Below are 19004 nucleotides of genomic sequence, written 5' to 3'. Positions count from 1 at the left end.
TTGTCTACAAATGCGAAGCTGTTAGAAAGGGATCATATAACAGGTGACGAAGATGCCGATGCAAGTAAGGAAAACGAGCATGCTGATATTTTAAATTTGCAGAAACCTCAAACTGCGAAGCTTTGTGGAGAGCGAGCGCGTTTTAGGTACCGGCCACGTTACTGTTTGTGGCAGAATATTTCTGAGAGTAATGAAGATATGTTTGCGCTATGCCTGGCCATTAGTGCTCTTAAAAAAGACCTGCGAGCGGTGACCGTCAAGCTTCGAAAGAACAGCAATACACAGTATTGGTGCCTTCACGTCACAGCCTCTCAAATCGCCGCTCACCGTCTGTTTTTGTGTATTGCAACACGTAATCAAACCGCTCTATGGGTGATAAAACGTTTATTAGCGAACGCTACCGTGCGGTGTATCATTACAACCGCAAGCTCGCGCTGCGCCTTTGAAGCACAATTTCTAGTGCGCGCGCCAGAAGTGTTGCCGTGCTTATCACTATATAAAACAGAAATGTTGTAGTGCTTAGATTTTTCGTCACATATACGACACTCCAAAACTTCAGCTCGCCGTGGAGGCCACTCACGTCAAACTGGCGGCCCCAACGTTTACGAGAGGCTTGATGACGGCGTAATATAAGATATGAAATGATATGGAATCACGGAAGGCTACTCAAAGAATATCGGAGTAACAACAACTTCTTCAAATACTCATTCTTTCCGCGAGTAGTGTCGGAGTGGAATAGCTTACCTGACGACATTGTTCACTCCACATATAGAGAATCATTCTCAACTACTCCGGGTAATCACCTCATATGATGTGTATTCTACTTGTTCTTATCGATTCATCCTATCCTATTCTAGCGGTTTAATGATATTTTCACCATTTACAAGTGTAATAAGTGTATTAAGATCCTCCCGCGTCTCCACTGAGTAGCCCCATCCTCCTCACTGTCATTTTTTTTTTTTGTTAACATTGCACTATAAAGTATGTAAATTGTGTTTTACCTTGTAACCACCCAAATAAAGTTTCCGATGGAAACTGGTAGTATTTCTAAATAAAGACTAAATAAATAAATAAATAAATAAATGAAACAGCTAAAGTACGCATCAAAGAGTGCCGAAAAAGAAAACAATAAACACCGCGGTTTTGCTGTAGCGCCAAGAAAACCCTGATTACTTTCTTTTTTTTTTTTTGACAGTCATTTACACTTACTTAAGGTATTTTAATAAGTTGCACAACTCGGCTATCAAGCCGCTCGTGAAAGTTGGTAGCGCCGGTTGAACGCCAGTGCGCTGTACGTCCAACAAAAGTTTAGGGGTGTCGTACGCTACGCAAAAACTGTCTATTAACATAATCGGCGTGTTTAGGGGTTATGTTTATTACTCTATCAAAAGAAAACATATTTTAATATACCGTACATTTGTTGTACCGTGTTATTTACAACATTGCGGTTCCTGTGGCCAAACCTTCGCGTTCTAAGCTCTCGTCACAGACGGCTGCCTAACACAGACGCACTTAAAATGCTTCGAGCATTTCTTTATTTGCTTTGTAATTACCTGAAAGCAAGTACGGGTATTCTGTCCTTTTAAAGTGCTTGGAACAAATGGCCATGTTCCTTGTAACGGCCTTAAAACGTGAACCCATTCCCGATTTGTATTGTTCCACATACCGTTGCGCGACGAGCTTGCTCCTACTTATAACAAAGAATAGACTTTCCGTAGACTGTACTATAGAGTTCTTCATTATTTGTGGGAGCGTTTTTCGTAACGTTGAGCACAGATTGAGCTGGCGGCCATGCACAAGACCAGAAATCCGCAGCGTATGCGATACACGGAAAGTCCCTAATGAAATTAGCCCTTCCGGTCCTTCGCGCAAGGCTGTTGCAAGGCGGAGCACGAGAATTTTTTTTTTTTAACGCGCTCACTTTTTTCGTTAAAACGGCTTCACGCATCAAGGCCGACAGTCCCTGCCACCGTTTCCGCACCGCCGTCGCCGCTGGCGTCCCCGCTCCTCTGGTTCTCCGTTCGTCCGCGGGAGGGCTAGCGGCGCGCTGGAGTTGCGAATAATACAGTGGGCCGAGGAGACCGGCATACTGACGGAGTTGCAGAACGGTTGTAGACGTGGGCGACGCTTGGAAGATAATCTCTTTACGTGGACGCAATGTATCGAGATTGCACGGACGGAGAAGCGACCACTGATTACTTGCTTTCTTGATATAGCGAAAGCATATGCTTGCATTTCTCATACCATGCTTCTAAAAAGATTAAAACAAGTTAATATGCCTGAAATCTGGGTGACGTTAATCCAGCGGCTCTACGATAAAAATTTTCTAACGGCATCATTTAATGCCGTGAAAGTGGACTAGGTTACAGTTTAAAGAGGATTACGACAGGGCTGTCCATTGTCGCCGAAAATGTATATGTTTTATGCATGTAGCATCGAAAGAGCGCTGGAGAAAACGGCCATTGGCGTTTCTTTGACGCACCACCAACACAGGGAGGTGATTACATGGCGGCTACCTAGGCTTGCATACGCTGATGACCTTGTCCTGACGGCCGACAGTGTGGGGGACATGAGGAAACTGCTGGCCTGATGTGAGACTGAGACGGATCAACTCCAATTATGCTTCAATGCTGACAAGTCAGCGACAGTTAATTTTTTCTGCCAAGGGGGAGAGGATTAGACAATTCATCCTACAGGGTGCGGCGATCCCTGTATGCACAAAGTACCGGTACCTTGGCGTGACACTATCAGCTACGGAAAACTGCCTGGCTGAGTATCGCCAAAACATCTGGACGTCCTCAGTCCTGAAGCGAAACACACTGCGAAGACGGTGCCACTGGAGCTGCGACCAATAAGTCGTTACCGGGTAACTTTGGAAGGCCATCGCTGTACCCGGACTGACTTTTGGAAACTTGTCATGGGCATACCCAGCGAGCTTCATGAATATCTCGAACGACACCAAAGAGATGTGGGACGTCAATGGCTGGGATGCCATGGACAAATAGCCAACGAGCTTGTTGAAGGTAACGTCGAATATTCATCTTTCGAGGGACGAGAGGACAGCGGCAAGCTAGAGTTCTACGCGCGTCTCGGGCATACGGACGAACACCGCTGGGCACGGCGACTTTTTATCTACATTCACCTCAAGAACATGCATTCGACGTGGAGGAACCGTGTCGCCTGCATCGGCAAAAAGTTTGGAGCCTTTTGCATGAGTGATGAGCCCCAAGCTGAAAAAAGATTGGGTGCGTAAAGTGCGAACGGCCGATAACGTCTGTCGGAAGGAAGCGCTGGACATTGAGAATGCGACAGCATACAAGCATGCATTTGAATGCGTCTTTGAAGACCGAGATCGCTCCAATAATCTTCTGCAGCAACACGCTGCGAAGCTGCCTACTCATTGAGGCCCCGCGGCGGTGCCCTGCGCACAGACAGTACCGTTGAAAGTTGGACAATAGCGTGACGAACATGACATGCAGCGCCTGTGAAGAAGACGAAGAGACCACCAAGAATTGGCTGCTCACATGCCAGAGGCTGATCGGAGCAAGCCCCATCAGTCAACTGAGGTACCCATTTCAGTTAAACTCAATTATCATTAGCGGAGTCATGACACTTGGCGCCGCCGTGTAACTCCGGCCGATCCCAATTGAGTCAACTATCGTTGCCTTAATGACAGTTAAGACGGCTGGTGTGACTAAAGTATTAGAGCCATTAATACCACTTATACCCTAGTTATACCAGCGCTCTTGACTGTCATTAGGCCAACGATCGTTGACATACCCCAACTATCCCTGAGCTCAACTACACAAATATTTCGAATTTCGGGAAACAAATAATTTGGAACATAGTTGATTTTATTTATTATGGAATGTTTGCCCGTGTTTGCACCGTAAAAATAAAAAAATCCATTATTTTAATGCTTTTGTTAGTCAGTAATGTGAACCAGTTATTGCCAATACACCGAACAAATATTGCAATTTTCCTCCCCCAGGTGGAGTAAACATTTTTTTTTTTAATTTGAGCGAATTCGCACAAAAGTTGAATCTTAGTTGAACTTTTGCCGAACAACACGTTGAAAGTTCGAAAAAGTCGAATATCGTCGACCTTGAACATGGGCAGGTTCGCGACATCCCTAGTTGAGATGCGCGTCAAGGGACACAGTTGAAACCAAAACAAAACCAAAACTGATGTCACATTATGTTTTCTTTAATTTCTGCCGCAAATTATATACACAATTTTTATTCATTAAAGGCGCTTAAAGTAATTTATACTTTTTTTAGTAAAAAAACAACAAAAAAAACAACCAGAACGTTTTAGGCACCGACGTTCTAATGGCCACCCTCGTGAAGCTTTGGCTTCGGCGATGTGCCGTGATCATTCTCGCGGCAGCTCTATACTTCGTTTCACCTTTAGTCCGAGCGCAGCGGACGCTAGGAGCCATCCCAGCCAATCCAGCATGGAGAGAGCGTCATGTGACCTTGAGCCCCTGCGTCGCTCTGCCCAACCGGCAGGTCATGCGATTTTCTCCCGACGCTGGATCGGCTGGAATAGTTCGTGGCGTCTGTCGCGTCTTGACGGGGCAACAGACACAGCAGACCGGAGGACCATGGCCCGAGGTTTATTCCATGGAGCGTGGAACTAGAACGAACATCTTGTGTTATCAAAACTGACACGACGATAAAGAAAAAGAGCGAAGGAACTAAAGTGCCGCCACTATAGTCCCAGTAGCGCGCGCTTGGCGGTAACTACACAACATTCCTCCACTTTTAATTACGTAGCAGCGCCAACGGCAGTATTATACAAAAGTTAGGAGCGAGCTTGGTATCTGTCAGGCGGACGCCGTTCTCTCGATGGGTAGCGTCCTTCAGAAGTAGATTGGCCTGTAGGAGGTACAGGATCCCGTTGCGGGATGGTGTGAGGCTGCTGTGGCCCATGCTCTTGTACCGTGGTCGGGACACTTGGCTCGCCTGGTGAAAAGACCAGGAACCCCTCAGCGTCGTCGGTGTCCGAAGGTGCCGGCGTTGCCGTTGGCCGTGTTTAGCTCAAAAGTTGATCGAGGTGCCGACGCCAGATGAACTTGCCTCGAGGCGTGTTAACCTGGACTTGGTAAGATACAGGACCAGTCTTCTTGAGGACGGTACCATGTAGCCACCTCGGCGAACTCCTGTAATTTGGCACTAAGACATTGTCACCAGGGCAGATTTCTTCTCTGCTTGTCCTCCGTTGCTTACTTTGTATAAATTGCTTGTCGATCACTTTCCCCTCTACCGTAGGCTTGATTACATCCAACCTGGAACGCAATCTTCTGCCCATCAACAAGTTTGCTGGCGTCTCTCCTGTTGTTGAATGTGGAGTATTCCGGTACGTCAGCAAAAAGTGTTGCAATGCTTCTTCCAGAGACTCACCAGCGGATGACTTGCGTAGTGCAGACTTCAGTGTCTGCACAAACCGTTCTGCCAGGCCGTTTGTGCTCGGGTGGTATGGGGCGCTCACGACGTGTCTGACCACGTTGTTCCTCATGAAAACCTTGAATTCCTCGGACACCAGCTGCGGCCCGTTGTCTGAAACGATTGTTTCCGGAATTCCGAACCTGCAGAAAATTTCACGTAGGCACCTCACAGTGCGCTCGGTCGTAGTGCTCTGCATGGTGAACACCTCTGGCCACTTTGAGTGCGCGTCCACCACGACTAGGAACATGGTTCCGCGGAACGGGCCTGCAAAGTCCAGGTGTAGTCGTCTCCACGGTGCTGTCGGCTATGCCCAGGGGTGAAGAGGCGCTTTGCATGGATCATTACGCTGTTCCTGGCATGCTTGGCGGCTTCGTACCTTTCTTTCAAGGTCTGAGTCAATTGATGGCCACCAAACATAGCTGCGAGCCAGCTCCTTACTTCGCACGATGCCGGGATTGCCTTGATGCAGTTCGTCGAGCACGGGCTCCTGCAGCTGGGGCGGAACAACAACCCTCATGCCGTACATTAGGCACCCTTGATGAAAACTCATCTGCAAGCGTCTGTCAAAGAACGGTCTGAGTTGATGTTCTTGCACGTGCGTCGGCCAACCCATGCTTGTGTATTCAAGTACTTGATAAAGTAACGGGTCGCGCGACGTAGCGCGTGCAATCTCCTGAGAGGACACCGTCATTGACTCTAGCCGCAGTGCATAGAAGGACTCTTCGCCCTCGCAACTATCGTCTTTCCCACTTTCGAGAGGGAACCTAGAGCAAAAATCGCCCTCTGCATTGTCACTGGATCTCTTGTACACCAACGAGTACTTGTACGCTGACAAGGTGACAGCCCAGCGCTGCAAACGTGCTGCCGCAATAGACGGAATGCCTGTCTTTGGGCCCAAAATAGTCTGCAGCGGTTTGTGATCCGTGACGAGAGTGAAAACTCGACCGTAGATGTATAAGTGGAACTTTTTGATCCCAAAACTAATGGCTAGTGCCTCCTTTTCAAGTTGACTGTACTTCTTTTCAACTTCGGTCAGTGTGCGTGATGCATACGCCACAGGACGAGTGCTTCCATCTTCAGTCACATGAGACAGAACAGCGCCCATGCCATACTGGGATGCGTCGCACGCAACTTGCAATGGCTTACTTGGGTCGTAGTGTGCCAGAATCGATGGTGTTGCTAGCGCTGTCTTGATTTCCTCGAACGCTGCTTGACACGCTTTGTCCCAACACCAGCGCTGGTATTGACGCAGCAGCCTGTAGAGCAGGCTCGCCAAGGTGGATAGTCGTGGAACACACTTCCCGTAGTAATTTACCATACCCAGGAATGACTGGAGCTGCTGCTTGCTTGAGAGCGCAGCAACCTTCAGCAGAGCCTCGATCTTTTCTGGCGTCGTGCTGACACCTGCGGCACTGATCACGTGGCCCAGATGACGCAGCTCCTTCTGGAAAAACGCGCATTTTTCCTTCTTCACACGAACTCCACGCTCTGACAACCGCTTTAGGACTGCTTCCAAATTGGCCAAATGCTCTTCCGGCGTTCTAACGGTGATGAGGACGTCATCCAAGTAGCAACTGACGCCTTTCAGATCTTTCAGCATTGTGTCCATGCTTCTCTGAAGAATGGCTGGTGCCGAGGAGACTCCGAACGGTAACCTGTTTACGGCAAACAGTCCTTTGTGTGTATTTAAAGTTAGGTACTTGCTCGACGTTTCAGCCATCACCACCTGGTGATAAGCCCGGTTTAAATCAATCTTCGAAAATTCCTGGCCTCCTGAAAGCGCTGCGAACAAGTTGTCGACCCTCGGAAGCGGATACTGTTCAGTGTCAAGGCAAGGATTAACGGTGGTCTTGTAGTCGCCGCACAACCTTATTCCACCGTCCTTCTTCACTACTGGCACAAACGGCGTCGCATAATCACTCGTTGTGACTGGTGTTATGACGCCCATGTCTTGCATCTTCTTTAGTTCAGCCTCGACAGCAGGCTGTAGGGCAAACGGCACGTTTCTTGCCTTGAGGAATTTCGGTACGTGACCTTCTTTCAGCGTCAGCTCTGCCCTTTCTTCAGCAATAGTTCCCAGGTCTTTATTGAACAGATTTTGGTACTTGTCCGGAAGCGCACTAAGCTTTGTGCGTTGTTCGGAAAGCGCCAAAACATCTGACCTGGCAATGCTGTTGATCCCGAAGATCCGGTTCCAATCCCATCGGATCGCTTGCAGCCACTGCCGGCCGAGCAGAGGTGGTCCCATTTCTCTTGTGATGTAGAGGGGAAGCTCGGTCCTCTGCTGTCCGTACTGCACGTCGACGTGAGCAATCCCGACGGGCTGAACGATGTCTCCCTTGAACGTGCGCAGCTTGAGCTTCGTCGGCATGATTTTTGTTGAAGGAGATATCTGACGAACCTCTTGCAGTGACATGACAGAAACAGTTGCTCTTGTGTCCAGTTCCAATTCCAAGGCAACTTCCTGCACGTTTATTGTGAGTTTTATTGGTTGTATACCAGACGTGGTCATTTCCTTCATGCCAACTGGGTCTTGAACAGGAACCAGTTTCTTCATCGCCTTACTTGGGGTCCACTTCGATTTATTTTCTTTGTCAGCATGACACACTCTTTGGACATGTCCCTTCTTGCTACACTTGAAACAGATGTCAACAATGTGCGGGCATACCCGGCTTCCATGTTTCGCTGAGCCGCAGCGATAGCAGTCTCGCTGCGTCACGTTCGCCTCCGCGACAGCCTTCACCTTGTGTACGTCCGAAACTCTAGGTTCTGACGCATGTGTTTCAGCAACGTTCCTTTTTGCTGCTCTTATGGCTAGCGCTTTTTCGACGGCTCTCTGGAAAGTTAGCTTGTTGTCCTCTGTGAACAACACACGCTGAATGTCCTCTCTGCGTAAACCGCAGACGAAACGGTCCCTCAAGGACTGGTCAAGTGCGGCCTCGAAGTCGCAGGTTTGCGCCAATTTGCGTAATTCTGCAACAAAGGCTGCTACAGATTCGTTCTCGAGCTGCGTTCTTCAGTGAAACTTTGCGCGCTCGCTGATTACCGATGGCTTCGGTGCCAGGTGATCCCCCAAAAGCTTCTTTAGCTCATCAAACGTTTTTCTTGCTGGCAACTCCGGTGCGGTCAATGACTTCAGAAGACTGTATGTTTTCGGGCCTATGAGACTTAGAAATGCGTGAACCTTGTCGTCCTCGGCGATTCGGTTGACCAGGAGAAACGATGTGAGTTGTTCCTCATACGACGGCCAGTCGCTCGTCGATTCGTCGAAGGGCTCGATGTGTCCCAGTCGGCCGAAGACTTGCGGCACTTGACCCGTCGCTGCCGGATCCCCCGTTGCCATGTCGGCTTCCGCGTAGCAGTTCAGCGAAGCCTCCTCGTCGCCAAGTTGTCGCGTCTTGACGGGGCAACAGACACAGTAGACCGGAGGACCATGGCCCGAGGTTTATTCCATGGAGCGTGGAACTAGAACGAACATCTCGTGCTATCAAAACTGACACGATGATAAAGAAAAAGAGCGAAGGAACTAAAGCGCCGCCACTATAGTCCCAGTAGCGCGCGCTTGGCGGTAACTACACAACAGCGTCCACTGCGCTCGGACTGAAGGTGGAACGGACTATAGCCCCGAATCGTACCTCCTCTGGCAATATTTGCTCTAACGATACTTCCTATACTGCTCCCCGAATCTCCTGCAAGAGTAAGTGCTTCGCTGACGCTGGCCGTGTTCAGCGATGCGGCGGACGACTCCGCTCTGCTGGCCGCAGCTCGCGCTCGTATCCTTTCCTGCGGTACATCATGGGTGAAATCACGACCGGCTTGGGTGAAATGCAGTATATGACCGAGGTAGACCAGCTCAGTTGAACACAATCATCCTTAGCAGCTCAATGAAAGTTGTCCCCGCCGTGTAACTCGGCTGGAAGCGATAGCGCCAACTGTAGTTGTTTTAATGACAGTTAAGAGCTCTAGTGTAAGTTGGGTATTAGAACCATTCAGAGCCACTAAATAAGCGTAGTTTATTTAGTGTAGCCAATGCAGCACTCTGATGATGTAAAGTAAGCATTGCAGGAGCACTACTCTCAGCACCGACTCATTGCTGGATCAGCAATACATTGTCTGTGTATCTAATGGAGAATTCCACTGGGCGTTTTGGAGCGCGCCGGGATCAGTTGACCAGATCCGAAATGGAGCACACGATCAGAACGGGGTCGCGCCGCCTACGGATCCCCAGTGGAATATGACCACTGCTCCGGGACCGGCGGATGCCTTCCCGACATTTACCTGCCCGGGAATCCCCTCTTCGCGGCCGCCGCGGTCATTTCGAAGACGTTTTCGGAATCGCGGCGCTAACACGTGTTCGACGCACGAGCGGCAGGAATGCCTCAGGAGCTTCTAGCAAAGATTAGCGAAAGCTGCTCGAGCAACTTGACGACGAACTCTCGTCAAGCAGCAGCAGTAGTAAGGTGGGCGGTACAGGCGGCACCTCCCGAGCAGCCATTACGAATTCTTCTGAGGCCAGATCAGGCGAGGTGCCCCGCGAGAAAGGAAGTCCCGTGGGTGCGCCGAGGGCTGGCCCGGCTGGTTTCCGGTTGAATCCGCCGAAATCGGCGGAGCGACTTTTCTCGGATCCAGGTCAAGATCTGGAGCGGGAGATAATCCAAAACGACAAGTGGAACACGTCCGTCTCGATCCCGGTCGCCCAGTGAAACAGGATGACTCCAGAAAAGTCGATCCCGGCGCGCTCCAAAACGACCGTGGAATTCGACATAAAAAACCCACATGGAGCACAGCACTGACACAGCACTGTACAAAGCACTAAGTTAGCGCCGCGGCGTCCGCGTGAGCAGGCCTATGCTTTTAAAGGGAAGCTTTCCCTGCCCCGGACTTTGCCTACAGTGGCTGTCACCCGAATAGTTTATGTTGACGCAGTAAATAAATTATGTCAATGCCTCAATTAGGTTGTGTTAAGGGTACTGACAGCCCCATCCCCCTTCCGCGATTTTTTTAAATTTTTTCGAGGCTATTTGTTATGGTGACTGAAGACTACCAAATGAATATTTCGCTACAGCGTCACGTATATTTTTAATAAAGTAAAAAAACGAAAGTTTTTGAAACCGAAACTAGACTAGAAAGGAAGAGGAAATATAAGGAGGAGAAACACACGGAAGTCACGCGGTGCAATGTTTTTTTTTCAATCAACGTGTTTGCAGTTTTTTAGAATCCACAAAATTGGGTATGATATATTTGTTCATTTCTAGTATTGACTGTGTGTCTTTGACGAACAGACTTTGATTAGTGGTGCGTGTGTGTGTGCGTGTGAGAGTGTCTGTGCGTTTGTTTGTGTGTGTGTCTAAACCATAGAGAATGGCACGTGACCACGAAGAAAGTGAGCGCGGCTCAAACAGACCAGTTCTTGGTCGGCGACTTTCAAGTGGAAAGAAAAGGAATTTCGAGCCACAAATTTTGTTCTGTTTAGTTGGGCTGTCATACGTCATGTACAGATAAAAAACTTGGAAAGCATGAATACCCTGTCAGTGTCCTTTTAAGGAAACTGTTAAGTTGGTACTGATAGAAGTGTCGACTTGGATAGCCTTTACCGAACGAGGAGACTGGCGAAAACTTGAGCACCATTTACGCATTCTCAGCGCAATTGAGTGCGTGTGTCCTGCACTAGGGGCAAAACTTACGTTTTAAGAAAGAAAAAAAAGTATTGTAAATCGCCTTGCAATTGTGTAGCTACATGAAACATTTTTGGTTTAGCGCTCCACTCTGTTCACCCCTAAGATGGGACTGTGGTGGAAGGTACCTCCTCGTTTGACCAGTCATACGCCTCTCTTTTCATACCCACGCGCGACGAACCGGGTCAGGTGATAAGAGGAAGGCGCTGGTTGATCCGGCGGGCATTTATCCCCTAATGCAGTAAGGGTGAATGAATTAGAGTAACCTTCAGGTACCTTGTCTCGAGCTGTGCCTCCAGGTTTCTCCACTCCTCCACACCCCTTTCACTCATTGACCCCTTGACTTTTCCCGTCGGGTCGGCCTTTGTCCACAGAGTCTGTTGAACGGCGGGTGGCGGGTAAGCTGAATTTATGCTGAATTAAAACTTTAAATTGGGCTTGTTGGTTCATTGTGATCTAGAGGCCTTAAAAGCGCAAAAAATAGAGACGAAGACCAGACACACAAAACACTGACTGGCGCTAATTTTCAACTGATTTAATCGAGGTAAACCACCCAGCACACATGCGTGAACACTCTTTCCCATCTTGCCAGCCCCCTTTGTTAAAAGCAAACCCGTCAACACAAACAAAAGATGACAACGACTTTATGTGTTGGTCGCGTGATATTAAGTTTTCCAGCAGATCTAGCGGGGAAACTGAATTTGCACATAGGTCAGGCGAAATTATGTCCCACGACGTCAATTTTTCCGCCAAATATATCCGGGAAAGTGAATGTATATATAGGCCAAGTAACAGGAAGTCATGTGACATTATTTTCCCTGCTAAACCTAGCGAGGAAACTAATTTTGTGTTTAGGCAACGTGACGTCATTTTTCCGGCTAAATCTAGCGGGGACACTGTTCTTGCGTATAGGTCAGGTAACATGAAGCCATGTGACGTCATCTGCTTGTTAAGACTAGCGCGGAAATTCACAGTTCATCTTTTCCAGGCTTCACTTCACTAATGCTCTAGACTATAAACGTTACAGGTTAAAAGAGACGAACTTTATTGAACACATTTTCAGGTCGCAATTGTGAGCGCTAGGGGTGAAAAGTAGTTTGTTGGGTAAACAGCCAAAAAAACGAGCACTGGCCGGCGAAAAAGAGATACGAGATTGCTAAGGGAAAAAACTGAAAATGAGTTTGCCTAACACGCACTAATTCTTACGTGATTAGTGCATTTTCGTAAGCTCTTTGGTGGCACAACGAAACCGAATAGCTTCAGTAAGATGAACCAGTTCATCGCGTGTTTGCCTCAGCTATCTGAGAAAACGAAAGATTTTCTTTGATCAAAATACTATCGACGAGCTCGGTGATGCCAAGTCAACGTGACCGGACGGATTGAATGTTGAGTTTTATAGGGCAATACTACTTAAAAACAAGCGAGCGGGTAACGATTCATGGTAATAAAACCCGAAACTCAGGAACACAGAAGTTGTGTTGTGTTCGTCCCCTTCTGTGTTCCTGAGTCTCGGGTTTTATTATTATGAGTTTTATAGTGGTCGTGAAATAAATTCGGGTTCGGATAAATTAAAGTCACTGGATCCTGGGAAAGTAACGCCAAGCTCCCCGTGTGGTCGCCATCTTGGTCTGTGAAATGAGCAATTTCTCCTTGACCCCTCACTCTAAGAAAAAAAGTGTAATCGGGTGCATCAGGCGCTCATGCACCCTTTTACTGAAAGACGCACCCTCCGTTGCCCAGCCAGTGTGCTTGTACACCGACGATGAGCATCCCCCTCTCCCCTAAAAACCTCTAGGAGTATCAGTGCACCGCCACGCTAGCCACGTGCCCCGATCACCTTGTGCTTGGATTCCCCCATGGAGGTCACTTTTTGGGTTGGACAGTTTCTTAGGATGTATGGAGCTATCCTGTTCCCTCGGTATTGACAGTAGAGTGGACGCTATGCTTGTTTTAGGCCAATCGGGTCTCCGGGTAGGATCACGTGACTACAGTCTCCAAGCTAGAGATAAGGCAGAGCACGGCACCTGCCTGAAGGCCAAGGCCACGGATAGCATCCACTGCACTATTTACTTTGGGTCGAACTTTCAAGAGGATAAGGCGACAAATCCTTTCATTGTTGGGTTGCCCCTGAAGATAAGCCTTTAAGAGGGCGCTCCCTTTTGGCCTTGAAGGAGCTGCAATTTTCATACTCATTGCTTTTTCCTTCTCTCCCTATGCTGAAAGCATGGAAGGAGGCGCGCAGTTGCCGGACCAATGAACCGGAGGCTTTTTTCATGCCTCGACTCCTCTGTCTGAGCGCGGATAACAGCAGGAGCGTGATCATGGGGTGAAGTAGGGTGCCTATATGTTTCCGCCGCTCCGCTGTTTAGCGTGGCGACAACGGTTGTGATACCTGTTGCCGACAAACCAGTGTTGCTTACCTCGTTACCATGGCAGCCTCCGCTGTTTCGTCGACCATTTTGTCACACTCGCCAGTCGTGCGCTCGCGCTACTCCGCTAATCCTCGTTAGGGCTAGGGAGCGTCCACCGCTCTCGTTCCGACGGCGAGGTTTCGGCGGGCGATGCCGGTCTGTTGCTTTCCATTTTGTCGAGGGGACTCACGTTTCAATAAACGCAACGCATGCTTCCTGCTCGCAACTTCAAAGTATGAAACACCCGAATAAGGAGAGCGACAGCCACGACGACCGCCATCCCGCTGAGCCTCCGACTCGTCCGACTCTTCTTATGAACGGAAACGGAAGTGGCCTCACAGTGTTGCCGGTGTGTCGAAACTACGAAAACTCAAGGTTGTGTACGTTTAGCCAAATAAGAAGTGGGTCAAAATGGCGGTGGGAGAGGATCTGGGAAAGGGTAACAAGAAGTTGGCGCCACCCTAAAGCGCAGCGGAAACATGTAGGCACCCTAGGGTAAAGGTTTCAGGGATGACGTAGTAGCTTTTTCGACCTCGGAATGCCTGCTTCCCGGCCTAGCTGCTTGTGTGCTGTGCTGCAAGTTGCAACTAGCGGGGCTGCCGTAGATTTCGCCTGCGACAACGTATTCGAGTGTACCAAGATTTCCAGTGTTTGAAAAGTCCTACGTGTATATCGGCAACAGGGGATTTCTTCAAAAAAGCCCAAGGAAGTCATGCGATGTGTTTAGTGTTCGGTTCGGCAAATTACTGCTTCGGCCACATCGTGTTCAATCTTCATGGACACCTTTCTTTTCGTTTTTGTGATTGTGTGGTTCCGCAGTGCCCGTGTCGACATATATAGCGGATTACATAATTCAAGTCCGGTGTTTTCATCGTAAGTGCTCTGCAACCTACTCCTTTGCAACAACTAACCGTTCCGTTCCGGATTACCTCTAGAATTAGGCAGTGTCTATTTTCTAGCAGCCGGAAAAATAATTGTCCCGAAATTCTATCGGCAGCTGCCTGCCATTAGCTGTCTACAATCATGTGACAACTGCAGGTGGAATACTGACTTTCTTATTCTCCTGGCGTTTTGTGAAAACACGTTTTTGTCGATACAAGTTTTGTAGACACGTTTCATCGACACTAACGTTTCATCGTCACTCGTTACGCAAAATGCACGCTGTAGGGACATTTTGTCGCGCGTGTATCTCCGAGGCGCGTGCTCACCGACCCAGCCCACCCGTTCGCGCCGCTTCGTGGCGACAGTCTGCGGCGGCTCATTAAAAAAATGTTAACCCACCTGTCCCACCCATACAAGTCACTTCGCGGATACTATCTGGGGCTGCTCATTGCAAGAAAAAAAAAAGAAAAGAGAAGCTAATATAGGAAAGCTAATCTGAGCTGTCGATGAAACGTCGTTCGATGAATTAATGGCGACTGCCGGTGGATATTTGTGAAAATAATTCTACCGGCTGCTGGCAAAATGGACACTACCTAAGACTCAACCCCGGTTCTTGTTTGCTTAGTAATCTTTTTCAGTTGTGTAACAGCTTCTTTGCACGTCTCCAGATATTACGGATTGCTTGCAAGTTTGTACTTGTTTACGGAATAGGCTGTCTAATAATCTTCTATGAGATTTGAAAACAATACCGTGTGTCCGTTTACCTGCCTTTTTGCAATCACCGGGGCGTATACATTTTTTTACTGTTTTCCTTGATGTCTTAAATAGGTTTATGAAGTTATGAAACGGGTGCATAAAGTGGTGTGACCATGCACCTTCGAATCGGATGCATAAAGTGGTGTGACCATGCACCTTCGAATCGGGTGCATCTGTGTTCTCTTCGAATTCAGTGGGTGTAGAAAGAGGTGTAACAGTACACTATTGAACGGGGTACTCCTGTATTCCCTTTGAGAGCAGTAGGTGTAGAAAGGGGAGTAATGGTACACTATTGAGCGGGGTTCATCTGTGTTCCCTTTGAGTGAGGCGGGTGTATGAAGAGGTACAATGGTACACCATCGAATGGGGTACACCTATGTTCCCTTTCATTTCATTGGGAGTAGAAAGAGGTGTAGCCGTACACCATTGAAAGGGGTGCACCTGTGTTCCCTTCGAGTAAAAGTTCTGTAGAAAAAGGTGCACCTGTGAACCACACCAACGGGTGTACACGTACTTCCATATTTGGGGTGCACATGTATTCCCCCAAAGGGTGTAGTATATGTGACAAGCACTTACACCCCCTATGGGAGTACCCCATGACACCCTTTCTTTTAGAGTGACCTCCGTTCTTGGTGAGCCGATCTAGATTCGCTGGTGACGGGTAGCTTTATAGAGTGGTTTTTTGTATACCGAGATAATTGGCTAACCACACACCGGCGAAACAAGCGTACACCTTCGTACCACCACCAGTGCTGTGTCGGTGCTTGGAGGCACTGAAAAATAAGTTGACTGTCTTGAAATGCGCAAGAAGAACAATACAATTGTAAGAGATCCATGGAGATGGGCATGAATAATAAGTTCACTGCATACAGAGTGCCAAAGGCCCTTATATCGGCGAGGAACGCCTCCAGTACGATGATGCTCCATGGTAATCTTGGCGCGACTGGTTTAGAACGACCCTCTGGAAGCTTCGAAGATCTAAATGGACCAAGATGGCGGTTTCCATGGCAACATAGACCGATCAGCCAGTCGCCTTGCTAGGTTTGGGTCGTCTGTATGTTAGTATCCGTTTGTGTCCGGCTAGGAGGTAGGGAAGGCAATGGCGCTACTTTCCCAGGATCCAGTGACTTTAGGATAAATAACCTTAAATTGAAATCTTCCTCATTGCATGTCGTTTAGTGTGCCAATAGAAAGAAGAAAGGAAGTAAAAAAATTGCTTTTCGGTACGAAAATACGAAAGCATGGCCGACTATTTTGTACCTCCTTCTTCTAAAAGCTTTCCGCCTATTTACAGTGACATATCTACGATACCCAAAAATCGTAAGCTTACCCCTGCTCACGCACTGGACACGAGCACTGCATCACTCGGACGAATGCAACAACCAATCCATCAATATTTGAATTCAATGAATGCCGTGGCGGCACTTTTCATCGCTTGTGAATGACAAGTTCCATGGTGTGGTTAAAAGGTCGGTTGAAGCTTGAGTTCCTGTACCGGTGCCCAAGTACGTCACGACTGCGTGATTTCTCGTATCTCCTTTGAGTTGAGCAGGAAAGCTAAGAAATAGAATTTTTAAAATAATTTCAAGGCCCTTTTGCAGGGGTCATAAAACGGTTTCTGGTTCTAAAGCTCATTACTTCACATAGGCGTACTCTGGTCCTAGCCTGGCTCAAGTATACTGGCACGGACCGTCACTGATTTAGAATCTTCTTGGCCGCGGTAGAGTGAACTACTCGCGGTGAAATAGTGAGGATAAAAAGGAACTATTTTTCAGTTTTGCCTTCTCAAAACTTGAGGGAATTGTGGGATAGAAACCATCCGCTTGAGACAGTAGTGAGCGGCTTATGAATTGGACACGACAACTGCGTGAGGACTCGACTTGGGCTCGTAACAGTCAATGTTTCGACGGATACTCGGGTAGTAAATTGTGTCCAACCACCGCGGTAATTAGAATTGCCCAACTCTAACAATGCCTGGAGCTGAGCACAAGTTTTCTACTTGGCCGACCGCAGTGCGTGGCTATGATCAGCGTTTGTGGCATAGGATACAACGAACGGCCACGTGGCCGATCGTTGTAGCTCCGAGTTGTGGCGCCGAGTTGAGGGGATGAACGATGCTGATATTTCTCGAACTTATTTGGCAACTGCCATTGCTTAGAAAAATAAACAAAACTAAGGCAAGTTTATTTTGTTATTAACGTTAGGGAGATATTCTCAGCAATATTTAGCGAGAAAAAAAATGGTTTCAGGGCGCCTTTAAGAGCCGCGTTTCGCCATTTCTTTAACTCTTGCGAAAAAGAAACTAATGTACATGTAGGCCGTAGCGAGCTAGATAAGAACGCGCTTAGAAAGAAATGATGTTCTACGTCCCTTCACATTCCGCTATTTTGATATGCAAACTAAAAACGGTGTGCTCCTAGGCACGTGTTTTTGTTTCTAGGATCGTATAGCATGCGGAAGGTCGTGCATGGTGATGAGGCATGTTGAGCCTGATGGCAAAATGGCCGGCGCGTATCTTGTGCAGATAGTCGCGCAGCTCGAGTGTGCCCACGTAACTTCGGATTTGGTACGCGAGTGGGCCGCTCTGTTCAGGGCTATTGACAACATGCTGCTATTTTTAAATCGTTGTCTCCGCTAAGAACTCGAGGCGCACATGTACACCTGACGATTTAAGCGGCGTGTTTTTTTTTTTTTTTTATCCAGTGTATTATTGAAAGAAAAAACATTCCCGTTGTAGCAATTGTTGAGCGTCGGACTCGCAATAATGGGGTCTTCGGTTCGATTCCCTATAGGGAACTTTCGGATTTCTGTCTCCTTAATTTATTCACTTACCTCTCTCCCGCGCAGGCTCATTCGTTTCATGTAGGAAGCAGAATGCTTGCCGGTAAACTGCCAAAAGGAATGGTATCGCCTTCAAAAATGCAATTGCTAAAAAAAAAAAAAAGCCGAATTCAAAACCCAGAACGGCCGTTTCGTGTTTTATTACTACACATTTCTTATCAGCTTGCACTGAAAGTTGTTCCCGAAGGACTATCCTCTTTGCGATGCTCAGCGTCCTTGTTGCAGTGACTCACTATCGCGTAGGCTGCACAAATGATGATGAGTAACAGTATGAATATAGCAGAACTTAGTAGAATGAATTTCTCGGAATTCGGAGCTTGTGGCGCTAAAGTAGAACTCTGCAAGGTGGGCGGAATCTCTGCTGCCCTTGTAGTCGTTCCTAAAGACTGACTTGACGCTGGAGAATGTGAAGCGGATTGGGTCGAGGTTTTTGTGCTTGCTTCAGAAGTAATCAGTGAGGAAGCTGAAGTACGGGACGTTTCAGATGTTACGGCCCGCTTGGTTAACCCCACTGACGCAATATTCGAAACAAAGCTCACTCGGCTTCGATCGTTCCAGTACCGCAGGCCAATAAAAATACGATCTATATCGTCACCAAGAAGCTCTGGGGGAACCCTGATTACCAGGTCTTGGAGTCTTGTGTGGAGGGTACATGCAAGAAGAGAATATTTTCAAACGGATATGTCTTGACATGTTCCGTAGATCATTTTATAAATGACTTATACACAAGGAAAGAAAACGTTCCATCAAACAAATTGTCGTTATTCACATGACGCTACATTTGAGTGCGCTGCACACTGCACATGGCCAGTACGGGCTCGCCTGTATAAGCTGCTAATACACAATTCACACGGCAGCTTAAAGTACCTCTGACACAGGCAACTGTAGTAAAGGGAGCTGGAGATTGTAATCAAGCGTCATATAAAGGTCCCTTTTGCTGAGGGAGGTCCTGTGCTAAACGGAGCTCACCAAGCTTTCTTTAATGCTAC

This window comes from Ixodes scapularis, unplaced genomic scaffold, assembly GCF_016920785.2.
Source record: "Ixodes scapularis isolate PalLabHiFi unplaced genomic scaffold, ASM1692078v2 PGA_scaffold6__148_contigs__length_123643588, whole genome shotgun sequence".
Taxonomy (NCBI): Eukaryota; Metazoa; Arthropoda; class Arachnida; order Ixodida; family Ixodidae; genus Ixodes; species Ixodes scapularis.
This window is presented reverse-complemented; position numbering follows the sequence as displayed.